Below are 14452 nucleotides of genomic sequence, written 5' to 3' on the forward strand. Positions count from 1 at the left end.
AAATAATGGGGTCTGGACTCCTGACAATTTAAGATGCTGTCTCTCTCTCTCTTTATTTATTTATTTATTTTTTTTTTACAAATTCAGGCAGCTTCTGCTAGAGTTAAAATGAAAAAGTATTTCATGTTTCAGTAAGAGTCTTCCTGAGACAAGAACCTTAACTGACAGCTGTCTCCACTTTTGTTTCCTTCGTCTCATCCATACCCACAGCGATAAAAATCCTGCTACTATACTGACAAGTCTTTAGAAAATTCTCCTAAATTAGGAAACATTATTTGTGACACTGGGGGTGTGATGTTGACATTGGTAAGTTGATATTGATGGGGAGGTGGATGCAGTAATTGTGACCCTTTCAGAAATCAGGTCGCAGGATTGGTCGCTTTTAAGCTTCTTGACTGCAAAATCTGCCTTAACTGAACAATTTGGACATTATGTGTAAAAAGCGCAGGAGGGGAGTATCTATATTATGTTGAAAGTCACATGAACACATCACAGCAATCGCTCCTTTGAACTATTTATGGTAGAAAGAATATTTCATGGCATTTGACTCCAAGATAGACAAATTGGAGGAGCCCCAGTTCCAACCACAAAACTTCAGGGCATGAAATATCACACCTGCTTCAAAGCAACCCTCTCGCATCCGTTAGCATCACCACCAGCGTCCCCAGGAAAACACTGGCTGACCTCATGCAGCCAACCAGAATTAAATGCGCTAGTTTACGTGAGCTGCTCAGGACAGTATCTAGCATGCACAAAGCACTTAATACTGTTATTGTTATTACTGTTACTATTACTATTATTATACTTGTTCACAAAATAGCTCTTATAAGGGTCCTGGACCTGAGTTCCTGACTGTCCCGGCATTGCCTGAGATTGTGTCTACCCTTGAGGTAGGCCTGCCCCCAGGTGGGAAGTGGCTCCACTTCTGGATGAGTGGGCTACATCTCTAGATAAAGTGGCACAGAATCTGACCTAGTAAGTTGCTTAATAGGAAAAGAGCCACCATATGAGAATTTGAACCAAGGGGGAGCAGCCTAGAGGGCTCGCTCGCAGGAGGCCTGGGCTCTGAGCCCCCACACGTGGACCTGGGCATCAGGGTCTCAATCTGGGCAGTGGGACGATAGATGGCTACTCTCCATCCTCCCAAGAGCATCAGGATGGGGACATGAAAGAGAGCGGGGAGGGTCTTTGGAGACTTGAGCAGACAACTCAAAACTCACATATCGGTAACAGCAAGGTCGTTGTTCAACATTTGTGACCCCATGGACTGTAGCACACCAGGCTTCCTTGTCCTTCACTATCTTCCAAAGTTTGCTCAAACTCTGTTCCATTGAATGGGTGATGCCATCCAACCATTTCATCCTCTGTCGTCCCCTTCTCCTCCTGACCTCAATCTTCCCCAGCATCAGGATCTTTTCCAATGAGTAGGGTGTTTTCCAATGAGTTGGCTCTTCGCATCAGGTGGCCAAAGTATTGGAGTTTCAGCATCAGCATCAGTCCTTCCAGTGAATATTCAGGGTTGATTTCCTTGAGGATTGACTGGTTTGATCTTGCTGTCCAAGAGACTCTTGAGAGTCTTCAACATCCTAGTTCGAAAGCATCAAATTCTTCAGTGCTAAGCCTTCTTTATGTTCCAACTCTCACATGGACTGACACTTATTTACTTATTTTAAAGCAGTAAAAACAAAAGAGAGTGCTTTTAAGAATTCATTTTCCCTGAGCAAGCGAATCAACACATCTTTACCATGTTATTTGATCCTAAATGAATCTGTTCTGTTTAAAACCTGCAGACTCTCCAAGAATGGGTATATCCTACATATGGTTGCATCTGCCCTGGGGCCAGCACTAAATTGTAAATTGAAATAGAAGTCGAGAACTTGAAGATGGGGTTTCCTTTTCAGAAGAATCAGCCTTCTAGTAGACCTGGTCTGAATGCAGCCAATAGCAGGATGAAGTCTTTTCTTTCAACTTGGACTCCTTGGGTATTTTTCAAAAAACTTAAGTGGCATATGCTTTTAAAGTTAATAAAAAGATTTTTACATTGCAGTTGAGGGTCCAGCAATAGGAAGTTCAGTTTCAGCTCCCTGGAAGCTCAGCAAGATGTCCTTATTCCTTCCCAGGAGAGGGAGTGAGTAGGGAACTGTGGAAACCCCATTTTGGTTCCAGAACCACCCAAGTAATGGGGAGAGGCCACCACATCTGAGGGAATTTTGGCAAAACCAGTGGGAAATGATCCTTTGAAGACACAGCGTTCCTGCAGAGGCGGTCCCCGCCCTGTTCCCACCCGACCCTGCTTTTAGCTTTTACCTTTCCATAATCGGAAACTCTGACAGGGAACAAAGTCCATCATGATGTTCAAAGGCTAAAGAAGCTGAAAACTCGAAGTCTTGTGCCGGTAAATAATAATGCCCATCATGTTCCTAACTGTGCTTAATGTTTCAAGAAGAAGACAGCTGAGAAAACATCCAAGAAGGTTGTTTTGTCTGAAGAGGAGAGAGGTGGAGATGACAGCTCCTTTCCAGAACATGAAGAGGTGATCTTAGGGCAGAGTCAGCTTGTCAGTCCCTCCCAGGCCCTGTGGAGAGCAGTGAATTGGGGGGGTTCTGCACCCCTGGTCCTCAGGGCCCCCCATCTCATCTGTCTGCAGAATCCTCTGGGAGGGCCCACTGGGGGGAAGGTGGCTCCCCTCAGGGCAGCTCCCTCCTGGACACAGGAGGTCACCCGGGGCTCCACAGGCGCCTGCAACCAAGACGGTGCCCCAAGGTTCATCCTCTGCTTGGGCGCTGCGTCTCCTGCAGGTCCTTGTGTCTTCGCTGTGACACGTTCACCTCACCCTGTTACTTCAGTCTGTGGAACAGGAACAGGAAATAGGAAAAAATAGGAGAATAGAACATCAAAGATGAGACTCCAGGGAAGACCTAAATCTACGGAAAACCCTTTGGACGGCCTCACTGGAAGACCTCACTCAGATCCCTGACACCCTTTCGTTTTCAGCATTTCCGTAGATGCCTGCTTCTGTGTCGGTTATTTTTAGCTGATATAATAGACTCTCTGCAATGCTCATTGTGTGAGAGGACCATCCTCAGGGCTTTGTAGATATTTGCTTATTTTCTGCTCTTTCGATAAAGGCAGGTGCCATTACCAACCCTACTTTGCAGATGAATAAATGGGGTTCAGCTTGGAAAAATGGCTCACCTGGACTGCGCAGCTGGGAGGCAGGAAAGATGGATGGCAAACCGACACGCTCTGCTGCTGTTGTGTAAACTGTCATTAGGTCTGTCTGCATAAATGTAAGAAAAAAAAACCCCTGCCTGGGTGTGAGTATGTGGAGGTCATGTACATCCATGCAATAAACAAGGACGTGCTGTGAATTTTCCCCAACTGAGCCTAAATCAAACCCCAGCATTGCTTGTGATGTGTGCATGCGTGCTAAGCTGCTTCAGTCATGTCTGGCTCTTTGCGACCCCATGGACTACAGCCCACCAGGCTCCTCTGTCCATGGGATTCTCCAGGCAAGAATACTGGAGTGAGTTGCCATGCCCTCCTCCAGGGGATCTTCTCGACCCAGAGATTGAACCTGCATCTCTTCCGTCTACCTGCACTGGCAGGAGGATTCTGTACCACGAGCGCCACCTGGGAAGCCTCAAGGCTTTGTGGGGATGCTGTATTATCTACCTCGATGAGTTCACATTTCTCTGAACCGAACCAACTTTGACGTCTTCAGGCAAAGCTAGTCCTGTCAGAGGCCCCAGTTCCTCAGTTCCTCTTTCCCAGTCTTGCAACGTCGGCAGGGCCGGGGGACAGTACCCTGTTCTTAGGTTGGTAAGACAAATGCGCTGTCGGGGAAGCTGGCTTGAAACCTCGGGTAAACAATTTAATTAGGGTCCCTGCTCAGTTGAGCAACACCTCCCATTGAGGAGATAAAGAAATGAAGGCATATTTGTGGTTGGGAAAAATGAAGCACCCATGATTAAACAGATGTGCACAACTTCCTAACATCTTCTGGTCTTGCCAGCTTCTTATATAGTAATACCTAATCTCAAGAGCTCTGGGAGAGTTTTCTTTTTTTAATCTCATGATCGTTTTTTCATGATACATAATGAAGAAGCAGTGTTGTTTTTGACTGGTATGTCACTGAAAATTTCATTATAACATTCATTTTAACACAAACGTTGATCATTTTGATTATACATAAAGACACATTTCAACTGTCCACAGGGAAATAGTGATGCTTCGCCATGTAATCTATTTTAAGATAATTACATGGTAAATGCATGATTTGTTGACAAATGCATTTTCAAATGAGATATTGTATCCTGTTTGGTTTGGGCTCATTACATATACTAAAATGTAGATGGTCATTTACCTTCATGTCATAATATCAAAAACAGACAAGAAGCATAGTCATGGTGTGTTTGGAATTCTCGCATTTTGTTATTTAAGAGCAATTGATTTGTTTCTGTGATATTTATATTTGTGTATGTCTACCGTCACATGCATTTAGTTAATATGCTTTTAGATATACAGTAGAAAATTAGTCTACCTTAAATGGAAGTCGGTTATATCTTCATTTAATTCTTTGCTATAAAAAACAAAATGTTTTTACCATTAGCAACAGGAAGCCATACAAGGAGGCTGGAGTTGGAGTATGATGTCCCTAGCATGAAATTTTGGGGTTTATCCTGTTGGGGGTTCACTCTGCTTCTTGGATTTGTAGGTTTATGTCTTTTGCTACATTTGGGAACTTTTGATCCACATTCCTCTGTTTAGGCCCATTTTCCAGAGCTTAGCAAATCCTGTTTGAGAACTTCTACAGCAGAGTGGACCAGAACACACGTGCTTTTTGGAGTCAGATTCACGTTCCACCCCAGCCCTGTGACTTGGGAGATCCAGGTAAACCACGGGCCTCCTGCAGCCCTGCTTCCCGTGGGAACGCTTATGATGCTCCTGGCTCGTGACGTGAGGGCACTCCCACAATGCACTGCGCCTGGGATCCAGAGCCTCCGGAAGTGGGGCGAGGAAACCAACGCATTCCCTCGTGTGGGCGTCAGGTCTCACAGGTTAACATCAGGTCTGCAAAAAGGAAGAAAAATATTACGTTCCAAGGACCAGTGCTTGTGATCCAGCACCTGTAGTCGAGTTCAGCAGCACCCCCCGCACCGATGGGCCCACTCAGCCGCCCCCTCCAGTCCCAGCAGGCCGAGCGGGGATTTTAGCATGGATGCTGGCAGGCGTCGCCTCCATCTAGCACTGACTGCTCCGCGTGTCCCAGAGGCTTCCCTCTGTGACCAGAGCCCCGTGGAAGTGTGACCCTGACCATGTTGGCCATATTCTATGTTTCACATCCAGTTTTCTTGAAAAAGGTGGCAAACCACAGGAGCCCACGTCTTGTCCCACCGTGGTCTCCGCCGTGGGCCTCAGAACATCGCCTGCGGGTGTTACATCTCTGCCCTTACTGGCCAGAGGGACACGTCCAGGGGCTCTGACCTGGAGACTGGATAGCACTGGCCATGACCTGGGATCCCTGGCTGGCTGGCCAGGTTAGTGACGGTGCCCACGGGGGACCCTCGGCTGGCCTGGCCTCTCTCCCTCTGCTTCTTGCATCTGCATCTGCGGGTCATGCTGACCAGCGGCCACACGGACCCACGACTTCTTCACCACGAGAGCGTGTGAGTCACAGAACCGTGCTCGTCTCTGTCCTCCAATCATGAAAGGCTGGCTTTCCGTCTCTGCTTCCACGGTACAAAACCAGGCTCTGTCCTCCGACTGAAATGGGAGCTGGTAGACGTCCCCATGTGTAGAACACAAAGGTCATGGTTTGAATGTCTTCATTTTTGTGTCTTTCTCCAACACAAATGCCTTCTACTTTTCTCTGATACCTGTTGAGTAAAAGCATTTGTACTATTTGATCTAGCACAGAAAGTTACATTTAATGGGATTTTGTTGGGTAGGTTCACAGCCCCTGTGAACAACTTTGAGAAACAGAACTTCCACTGTGTTTTTGTTTTCTAACAGTCTTCCTGCTGGCAACTTTGAACTGTATGAGCTAGGGCGCGTTGCTTTACTTCTCAAACCCTCAGTTCCCCCATTTGTAAAATGCAGATAGTAAGAGTCCCACTGTCAGAGGCGTGCTGTCTGGATTACACAGGGTGGAAGACGAAGGCCCTTGGAACAGTATCTGGCAGAGAACTCCAGCCGGTTCCCACTGTGATCCAGAAAGAGAACGAAGTGCTGCAGGCCGTTCTTCCCCAGCACTCACTTGCCTTCCCTGTCTTGGTTGCAGTGGTTGAATTTTGATTCGCAGGGTAGAAAACAAGGAGCTTTACGACTGGAGACTGGAGCCCCCAGTTTGTCCCTAACACCTCTCAGACCCCGCTGTCCACCAGCAGCCTTGCCCAGGTTTTGCTCTTTAAATTTCATACCCTATTATGTACATATTCACTTACCTCTCACATTTGGAGAGATATGCTGAAACTGGCATGGTGTCCAAATGCACTGTGCGGACTCTAGCATGTGTGTATCACAATACTCTGCAATGTTTTTATGTTAGCAGATTCCTGGGTAACCCCCCTGCTGTACCCCCAGGCCCATCTGCTGGGGTCCCTTCTCACCCTGAAGACTTGGAGGAGGACCTTAAATTTTGCCAATTACATTTGCTCTTCCAGAAGCATTTCTTGGTCCTTCTCAGTGTCTTCTGCCCTCCTGGGCGGTCAGTGGATTACTCAATGACTTGTTCCAGTATCTTCCCAGATATTGATTTCAAGATGAACAGTCTGTAACTAGGTCCCAGGCTATCTCTTCTAAAAGCTGGTGACATCGTTCCATTAAGAGAACCTCAGGGGATTTTCTCTGTCCTCTGGGGCCCCTCCTAGGACAGCTCATGTCCCTTAGTGACCCCGCCAACACCTAAAGTGGCCCCGAGTCCCCTGAAAGGACTCTCCTTTGCTGAGCGATGGTCCATTGTCCCTCTTCCTCTGCTGACCTTCCTTTCTATCCATCCATCTGTGCAGGGATGGTGTGAGACTGTTTTCAGAAACGTTCTTCAGCAAAAATAATGAAAGCCCTTAAGATCTTCTGTATGGCGATGGTGTCCCCACATTTCATGATGATGGACCCAAAAGTGGTCCTTTTTCCCCTATTCTCCTGGCACCCAGTAGGATTTTTACATTGTATATCTTTCAGTGCTGAAAAGTTTTCCTCCACTCTATACTTGAAACTGTTTATAGAAATTGTTTTTTATTTTAGCTACCATACCTATGAATTCCAAGGCCTTTTATTTATTCCTTGTCCACACATATGCATATGGGTGTATGGATGCTTTTATTCATGTTCTTTTTTTCATGAATGCAGCATTTGCTGATCTAATATCTATCTAACATTGATTTTTTTTAAGTTTATTTATGCTCCCTTCATTTTCATTGACTAATTCCTCTAGGTTTATTTGTTCTGTTTTATTCTTTTCCCCATCAAATTTCTAGTAATGCTTGACTATCCTCTCATATTGATGAAAAGTGAAAGTGGCTCAGTCATGTCTGACTCTTTGCAACCCCATGAACTGTATAGTCCATGGAATTCTCCAGGCCAGAATACTGGAGTGGGTGGCCTTTCCCTTCTCCAAGGGGTCTTCCCAACCCAGAGATTGAACCCAGATCTCTCGCATTGCAGGAGGATTCTTTACCAGCTAAGCCACAAGGGAAGCCCAAGAGTATTGGAGTGGGTAGCCTATCCCTTCTCCAGCGGATCTTCCCCACCCAGGAATCGAACCGGGATTGCCTGATGACTAAGGTACTAAAACCCAGATTGGCGCATGGTGGGGCTTGTGGATGAGTAAGGGTTGCCCACATCTGGCTTCTGAATGTCTGGGAGTAGATGGAGAAGAGGTTCATAGCAAAGGGGTATTTCCAGTATCTTCTACCTGGAGACCACTCTGCATTCTAACCTTTGGCAGAGCCTGTGTCCCCAAATTCAGAGCATTTGCTATTCACTTTTCACACTGAATAACCTTCAGTTTCCTACAAGACAGAGAAGCAAGGGGTTGTGGTCCTCACCTGACACTCAGAATGCTGGAGGGGACCCTTTGGCGGATTCCTTGAGATAAACAATCGCTCCTCCATCAGTGTGTCCATCTACAGACACATTGTCTTCCCCCCGAAGCCGTCTTTCCTCTGCTCCCTAAGTTCCATTCTCCTGTTCAAACACCTCTTCTGCTGCTATTCTCTGTTACCGTGAATAAAACCTTTAACACTCTTTCGCAGGGGGTTGGGTACAGAGAAGATAATCCGTCTGTGCAATCCACCATGTTAAACAGAACATTTGTTTCCTTCCTAAAGTTCTTTTTAATTTTCTGATTTCACTTTTTTCCTTCTCCTGAAATATTGCTCTGTTGTATTTGTGACTGATTCCCTAAACCATCTACCTGCTTTATCTTTAAGTCTCCCACCACTTCTCCCCTGTTAAGGATCGGTCACGGCCTCTGTCCTGTCTGGTTCCTCTAACATCCTGAAAGAGGAAATTCTCTCCAGTGCTGTCCAAAAAGCTATTTGGTGGTCTGTGGTCAGCTGAATTGTTTTTCCAGAATGTAATGGAATTAAACAGCCCATCATAACTAGACGTAACTGAACGCTTCGGCGAGTTGACCAAAAAAGGTTTCCTCAACCTCTTCTCCGTGTGGATGCCTATAAATAGATTCTACCAAGCTGTGGTCCTCAATCTTAATCTCTTTGGCCTTAGCACTGTCTGGTTCATGGCCTCAGGTTTCCTGAGAGAGTTTACGGAGTGGATCACAACATTTACCCCCACCGACACGGAGCCTTCCTGCCATGATGGCAGACTGTGAGAATGTGCAGGATTTTCTCCCCAGCAGGGAAACAACTGAATTTCTCATTCACTTGAAGAAATGTTTATGATGGTCAAATTGTTCAGATCTGGTCTTTTGAGAAAGCTACCAGAGACAGGAGAGGGGGAGGAAGGAAAGAAATGAGAATTTCTTTACTTGAAAGTGGGTGTCTTTTGTGCAGGTTTTTAAGCAACCTCTTTTTTTTCAGGGAGGACACTGAAAGCCCACAGTGCTTTGAATGTCAGTAGCTGCCCCGCACCGGCTTCTCCTGGACTTCAGCACCCCTTCTGTCCTCACTGTCTTTTTCTTTCCGTCCTGGCACTGAAAGGGTTAAATATCCCAGGCCTTGATTCATACTTTCTTTAAGTACTTTAAACTCTCAAAAGCCCAAGCAGAGATTATTATCGCTTCCTGTTTGAGCCAGGCTCCTCATCGTCTCTGGCAACTGTATTTCACTCTCTCTGTTTTCTTGGAGCCGGGAGGGCCCAGCCTCACCCTTCAAGCACCAATAAAGCCCACAGTGCAGACCCAGATAAGTGCCTGACCAGAAGAGAGCGTTCCGCTGGACACTGGGGCTAATCACCGGCCAAAAAAAAAAGAAAGAAAGAAACCTAGAGATGTTGAAAGAAAGGTGCAGTAAGAGAAAGACTTTTAATCTTTCAAAATAAAAAAAATTTAAATATTACTTCCACTAATACATTTGGAACATGTCTGAGAAAGCAGTTGTCCGATTTAGACACATTCGTTGATCTGTATCATCCTGTTATATTTATTTTGTGTTCTGTTCGGTCATAACATTGTTAGAAGATCACTTGTGTAATCTGAAGAGTGAAAATGGAGTGTTTTTCAAACAAGCGAGGGGAGAAGTGAAAAGAAGGGAGAAGAGTCAGCCGGTCCAGATGCTGGCCTCACGTGTCGCTGGGGGCCTGGCGCGGGCTCCGTTCTTCCTCCAGTGGTGGGGCCGGAACGAACCGGTGAGTTACAGGCTTCTGCTTCTTTGCATTTCCTGACTGCAGGACATACAGTTGAAGTCTGACATGCTCATTAAACTGCAGTCTCAAAACAATTCAATCACCAACAAATGCCCCCTGGAGAGATGTTTTCGGAGTGGTTCAGTCACATTTTTAGTCAATATTTCACCTTTATGCCCCATGTATCATCAGCTGCTTCAAAAACTATATTGTAAGTGTTCAGATAAGGGAGAAAGTTTATTTTCCTAAATGGGATGTTAAAAGATCAGTTGTATTTAGAAAGAGAACTATAGTAAGTAGTGTCTTTCTTGGTGTCCTTCTTTGAATTTTTTGTATTCAAAAATTTTTGAAAATAGGTATTTTTCTGATAAGGGAATTTTTTTTTTCTTTTTCTACCTGCACTATAAGCACTTTATGATAAGGGAATATTTTTTAAACTGAGTCATTGGAGTTTTTTTTTAATTGAAGTATAGTTGATTTACAATATTGTGTTAGTTTTGGGTGTACAGCAAAGTATTTCAGTTATACATACATACATGTATACATATATATGCTTTTTTCTGATTCTTTTTCATTATATTACAATTTGTTGAGTATAGTTCCCTGTGCCATACAGTAAATCTTTGTTGTTTATCTATTTTATATTTGGTAGTGTGCATCTGTTAATCATACTCTCAATTTATCCCTCCCCCTGTCCCTTTGGTAACCATAAGTTTATTTCTATGGCTGTGAATCTGTTTGTGTTTTGTAAATAAGTTCATTTGTTCTATTTTTTAGATTCTACATGCTAAGTGATATCATGTATAAGTGTCTTTCTCTGACTGTCTTCACTCAGTATGACAATCTCTAGGTCTATCCATGTTGCTACAAATAGCATGATATGATACCTTTTCATGGCTGAGTAATATTCCCTTATATATACGTACCACATCTTCTTTATCCATTTCATCTGTCGATGGACACAGGTTGCTTCCATGTCTTGACTACTGTAAACAGTGCTGCTTTAAACACTGGGGTGCATATACCTTTTTGAATGAGAGCATCCATCTTTTCTGGGTGTAGATAAGGGAATATTTAATATTTTTTCTTCCAGTTTTTCTATTGAAACATAATAGACATACAGTACTATATAAGTTTAAGGTATATGAATATTAAACTTATTCCAAATTTTACTCGAGATGATCCCACACATTTTGTATTGAGACTTTTCTGAGCCAGTATGGGAAGGAACCCAGAGCCTTTATTTGAGTAGGAGGCAGAATGGCAGATGTCAAACTTCAAACCATGGCCCCGCCATCTCCTGGTTGTATAGACTCTAATCTCAAAGCTTAGTGTGAAATGGAGATACACTTAGTCCTCCCCATGGGGTTGTTTTGTGGATTGATAGTATGCACAGTCTCTTAGCACAGAAATTGGCTGTAATTCCTACATAAAGGTAAACATGGACTTGCCCAGATAAAAATGATGGTTGAGTCTTTCCTGTTGGAAGTGTCCAGACAGCTGAAACTCCTTTCTGCTTCCAAAAGTAAAGACATTTATTCCATAATTTGGGACTCGAGCAGGTATAGCAGTGTCTGAACATCTGCTTCATTATCTGACATGAATAATACCATTTGTCTTCAAGTGATTTTGCATAGGTAGTATGGGCAGGAGTCTGGGAAAAACCAACTTATGAATAGGAGGTGGCTTTGTCTTCTCAAGAAAAGTCCTTAGTAGTTACTGATGCCATTTTCAAGGTTGAAATTCTTTTCCTTTTAAAGAAGTTTGAGACACCAGATAAAAAACATCAAATAGTTGTAAAGTAGATTTAGTGTTGAGTAGAGTCCAACATTCTTCATTAATTGGGTAGTCTCAAATAGCTGAGATCCATGCCTCCTTGCAGACAGCAACTTGAGAGGAGATAGGGGGGAGGAGATGGGTTCTGGATGGAATATGATTCGTGAGACCGAGGTGTCCACGGGAAGAACCCATGGAAAGGGTATCGAGCCGGACTCCACATCTTTCACTTTTCCTTTAGCCGACTCAGATTGTTGTTCATTCTTTCAGTCGTGTCTGACTTTCTGTGACCCCATGGACTGCAGCATGCCAGGCTTCCCTGTCCTTCACCATCTCCTGAAGTTTGCTCAAACCCGTGTCCATTGAGTTGATGACACCATCCAACCATCTCATCCTCTGTCGGCCCCTTCTTCTCCTGCCCTCAATCTTTCCCAGCATCAGGGTCTTTTCCAGCTCACATTATACATAGTTAATATGCATAATCACATTATACATATAGGGTAAGAGAGTTACAACGTGTAATTGATGTACTGCTGGCAGGTTATGGGAACACACAGGCTGATTCATAGGAGGTCAAGGTGGCCGGGGCTGGGAAGTGGCTGGAAGGGAGCAGTAGTCAGCGGGGGGCAGGGGAGGGGCGCTCATCAGAGAGGTCCTGTCCTTCCCTGGGGATTTCGTAAACCCTCCCCAGCCTCTCACCAAGGAGACTTCGGCAGCACAGGGAAATGATGCCCTTTGTCTTCCTGAGAGCAAGGCCAGGAAGTCAGACTGTCCAAGGGACCAGCCTTCCCACCTGGGTTAGAACTTGACCTCTTGATTTTCTCTTCACCATTCAGGGCAAGGCCCTGAGCCCTTGGCAGCCTGCACAACCCCAGCTTTGGCTGCAGGTGACTCTCAATCTGCCAAATGCATTGCAGCCCATTTTCGCACAATTGCAACAAGACTGTCAGTCTCAAAAAAAAAAAAAAGGCAACATGGAAACAGCGATGGCGATTCACTGGGCGCTGTGTCTAAGCCAGGCCTGCAGGGACGTCTCTCACACCTCACTCTACGATGTGCAGCCATCCTCCTCCGGTCCGCTGACGAGAAGTGCGAGGCCCAGGAGGGGACAGCCTGCTTGATGCCACAGTCACAGTGGCCCCAGTGAGGACAGTCTGTCCTTCAAAGGAGGTGGGGAAAGTTAGTTTCATGACTCTTGCCCCTCATCAACCTTCTTAGCAGAAGTCACAGATTCACTTTGAAGCCAGGATAAAGTGTGGAAAGAGAGACACTGTCATTCTAAATGAAATTTGGTACTTTACCATGTAGGACTGGGCACTGTAATTTCTCAAATAAGACTGTTATTATTTTGAGAAGTGATAAGAAGACTGTATAATTCCAATGGTCAGAAAAGTTCTGAGGACCAACCTGACATTTCTTGCAGGAAAGAAATAGCTGGCAAAGCAGATCAAGAGGCACGTGCAGGATGAGACGGAGAAGGCAATGGCACCCCACTCCGGTACTCTTGCCTGGAGAATCCCATGGACTGAGGAGCCTGGTGGGCTGTAGTCCATGGAGTCGCTATGAGTCGGACACGACTGAGTGATTTCACTTCCACTTTTCACTTTCATGCACTGGAGAAGGAAATGGCAACCCACTCCAGTGTTCTTGCCTGGAGACTTCCAGGGACAGGGGAGCCTGGTGGGCTGCCGTCTATGGGGTCGCACAGAGTCGGACACGACTGAAGCGACTTAGCAGCAGCAGCAGCAGCAGCGGGATGAGAAGAGCATGGTTGCCTCCTGCTTGCTTCATGGGTATCCTGCTCTTCTGCACCTTGATGCACGTTCCCAAGATCTCAGCCCTGGTCCGGTCTGAGGCCCCCAAAAGTACCAGTGCATTCAGTGAGGTACACAGGGATATTATCTTCCTCTCCACTTTCCTGAGAAGGAAACTGAGACACATCAAGTTCGAGTAAGTCACATCTACACACGAGGCAAGGTCAAAATGTGAATCATGCATTAACCATTATGGGCTTCCTTGGTGACTCAAACAGTAAGGAGTTCGCCTGCAATGCAGGAGACCTGGGTTGGATCCCTGGGTCAGGAAGATCCCCTGGAGAAGGGAAGGGCAACTCCGGTATTCTTGCCTGGAGAATCCCATGGACAGAGGAGCCTGGCAGGCTACAGTCCCTGCAGTCACAAAGAGTTGGACATGACTGAGTGACTAAAATACACTATTAATCATTATGTATGCTACATCTTTCATTAAGTGCAGCAAATGCAGCCAGATACATTGAAGTCTCTATAATTTCTATACCTCAATAACTTGATCATTGTCACCACCATAACCACCATTATCACCACCATCATCATCACGATCTCATCATCACCATCATCATGGTGATGGTAATCATAATCCCAAGTCCCCACCAACACTTTCTATATACTTTGCACTAACATACTGTGCACTATTTTATATCACAGGAATTGATGACTTTTGAAGTCATAGTGCCAAAACTAGCTATTAGCAATTACTGAGTGCATAACATATATCATAAGAAAGCCTTTACTCATCTCATTTAATCCTCTCAACAAGCCCTCGAGAGTTGCTTCTTTCAAAGATTAGGGAACTGCAGTTAGGAGAGAATGAATTACCGATAGCTAGTAAGAAACAGAAACACATTCAGATCTTTCAGATCGGCAGCCGGCCCTTGACCATTGCAGCATCGGCCTCCTGGACAGGGCTTCCTGCCTCCAGTACAGAGCTAGACTAATGGACTTAGCCTAGGCAAGAGGAAATTCCCCTGGGATGCCATGGCAATTGCTGACGCTTTCTTGCATTCCAACCTTTGTCCTTGATATTCCATTTATTGGGGGAATGCTTCAATATT

At 45.2% G+C, this 14452-nt stretch overlaps 1 long non-coding RNA gene across 2 annotated transcripts; it reads left to right on the top strand.

Annotated features, from left to right (window-relative positions):
- Positions 1-4996: 4996 nt before the first annotated feature.
- On the top strand, positions 4997-9519 carry LOC145534925 (uncharacterized). Of its 2 annotated transcripts, none has more exons than XR_014075079.1 (3): positions 4997-5740; positions 7666-7785; positions 9045-9519. It is a non-coding gene; the product is annotated as an uncharacterized LOC145534925 (long non-coding RNA). The 2 variants fall into 2 exon arrangements; XR_014075078.1 differs by having other exon boundaries at positions 4997-5669.
- Positions 9520-14452: the final 4933 nt, after the last annotated feature.

This window comes from Giraffa tippelskirchi, chromosome 14 (assembly GCF_054371585.1).
Source record: "Giraffa tippelskirchi isolate mGirTip1 chromosome 14, T2T-mGirTip1v1.2.pri, whole genome shotgun sequence".
NCBI classification, from domain to species: Eukaryota; Metazoa; Chordata; class Mammalia; order Artiodactyla; family Giraffidae; genus Giraffa; species Giraffa tippelskirchi.